Source organism: Triturus cristatus, unplaced genomic scaffold, assembly GCF_964204655.1.
Source record: "Triturus cristatus unplaced genomic scaffold, aTriCri1.1 SCAFFOLD_521, whole genome shotgun sequence".
NCBI lineage: Eukaryota > Metazoa > Chordata > Amphibia > Caudata > Salamandridae > Triturus > Triturus cristatus.
In genome coordinates, this window is record NW_028188447.1 from 74783 (window position 1) to 77500 (window position 2718).

Genomic DNA, 2718 nt, shown 5'->3' on the forward strand with positions numbered 1-2718 from the left:
GATGTCTTCAGTAAATGCTGAAAGGGTCGTCTGTTGAAAATTGAAACAACGATGTGATTAAGCATTCACTAAAGACATGAATTCCCCTTTAGGACCGAGTTTCTTCCGTTATGTTGACTAAAGTCTGGACTCCATTTTGTATTGTCATGTCTCCACGTGCTCAGCACGAGAAGAGTCCTATCTTCGTGTTAGTTGCTCTTGTAATCTTCCTAGTAACAGTCTATAAATAGCTCCTTTGTCCGTCTGGCGCATGCCCAGGCTTGACCACATCTGTTATCAGTTAATCCTCGCTTGACCATGTTTTCGCGGGCTTAGAGATGTGCTAACTCCGCCCACATATTGATTCTGTATCGAAAATGTCCATAAAAGGTAATGTTCTTCGTCTCATGTTGTATCCACCCACTTATGAGCCCCTCTGTTGTGTATAAAAGGGGACTGTATTCGCAAGTTCTGTGTGCTACTCTATGCAATACCGAAGGGTGTTGTATGGATTGTAGGACCACCCTTAAGGGTTAATAAACTTTGTCTTTGTACTTTGCAGTTTCCGTGCCAACTTCCTTGTAGATTCCATTACAGGAGAGCGAACCCTTGTGTCCTGCGGGCCTAGCTGGGGCCTGTATTCATCAGGACGGCCCGGCCATCTGTTAGCCCCATTGGAAAGCATTGCGCGCGCGACCAGATGGCCGAGGGGAAAGGAGCGACCGGATGGCCGGCACCTGAAAGGACTCCCGTCTGTCCGAGCCATAGCGGTAGGGCTCCCACCTGCCCACCCACCCGCCAAGGGCTCGGGGGGCTCTGCTTCCCGGGGTGGGCTCGGGGGACCCCGGCTGGGCCTCAGGCATGGGGAGGACAACCGGAGCTCTCGGGGCCCAGGCGCCCGGCGGAGGACTGCCCGGGACCCGTGGGACCCGTCCCTGGGCACTTTGCCACGCCGCGGGCCGGACGAGGGAAGCCCCGGAGGCCTGGGAGGATGTTGCCTGGGCGTAGCCCATCTGGTCCCCGGCAAGGAACGGCCGGCCTCGGGGGGGGTGTTCCGACATACCCTGCCCCTACTAATCCGGAGGAAGGCTACCGTCCTTTCTTGTAACCCGCGCGCTCCGGGTGACGCGGCCGGCCTCCTGGAGCCCTGGCTAGGATCCGGGAGGCAAATGGACCCTCATCGGGACTTCCAGGCCGGCCCGGCCATCTGGTCGCACCATTGGAAAGCATTGCGCGTGACCAGATGGCCGAGGGGGGGAAGGTTCAACCAGATGGCCGGGACTGAAAGGACTCCCATCTGTCCAACCCCGAGCCTTCGCGCTGGGGTTCCCGCCTGCCCACGCAGTGCTCCGTGGCTGCAGGGCTCCGGGGCTGCAGGGCTGCAGGGCTCCAGGGCTGCAGGGCTCCAGGGCTCCGGGGCTGCAGGGCTCCGGGGCTGCAGGGCTCCAGGGCTCCGGGCTGAAGGGCTCCAGGGCTGCAGGGCTTTGGGGCTGCAGGCCTCGGGGGACGCCCGGGGGACCCATGGAGCCCGTCCTGGGCACTTTGCCTCGCCGCGGGCTGGAGGAGGAAGCACCCGACGCCCCGGGGAAGTGTCGTCCGGGCTTGGCCCATCTGGTCCCCGCCTGAGAACCGTAATCCACAGGAGGGGTGTCCCGGCATACCCTGCCCCTACTAATCCGGAGGAAGGCTACCCACCTTTCTTGTAACCCTCGCGCTCCGAGTGACGGAGGGGACCCTAGGTGCGGACGCGCCCGGACTCCTGGAGCCCTGGCTGGGATCCGCGAGGCAAATGGACCCTCATCGGGACTTCCAAGCTGGCCCGGCCATCTGGTCGCCCCATTGGAAAGCATTGCGCGCGACCAGATGGCCGAAGGGAGAGGTGCAACCAGATGGACGGGACTGAAAGGACTCCCATCTGTCCAACCCTGAGCCTTCGCGCTAGGGTTCCCGCCTGCCCACGCAGGGCTCCGTGGCTGCAGGGCTCCGGGGCTGCAGGGCTCCAGGGCTGCAGGGCTCTGGGCCTGCAGGGCTCCGGGGCTGCAGGGCTCCGGGGCTGCAGGGCTCCGGGGCTGCAGGGCTCCGGGCCTGCAGGGCTCCGGGGCTGCAGGGCTCCGGGCCTGCAGGGCTCCGGGCCTGCAGGGCTCCAGGACTCCGGGCTGAAGGGCTCCAGGGCTGCAGGGCTTTGGGGCTGCAGGCCTCGGTGGCTGCAGGGCTCCGGGGCTGCAGGGCTCCGGGCCTGCAGGACTCCGGGGCTGCAGGGCTCCGGGGCTGCAGGGCTCCGGGGCTGCAGGGCTCCGGGCCTGCAGGGCTCCGGGCCTGCAGGGCTCCAGGGCTCCAGGGCTCCGGGCTGAAGGGCTCCAGGGCTGCAGGGCTTTGGGGCTGCAGGCCTCGGTGGACGCCCGGGGGACCCATGGAGCCCGTCCTGGGCACTTTGCCTCGCCGGGGGGTGGAGGAGGGAGCACCGGACGCCCCGGGGAAGTGTCGTCCGGGCTTGGCCCATCTGGTCCCCGCCTGAGAACCACAATCCCCAGGAGGGGTGTCCCGGCATACCCTGCCCCTACTAATCCGGAGGAAGGCTACCCACCTTTCTTGTAACCCTCGCGCTCCGAGTGACAGAGGGGACCCTAGGCGCGGACGCGCCCGGCCTCCTGGAGCCCTGACTGGGATCCGGGAGTCAAATGAGCCCTCATCGGGACTTCCAGGCTGGCCCGGACATCTGGTCGCCCCATTGGAAAGCAT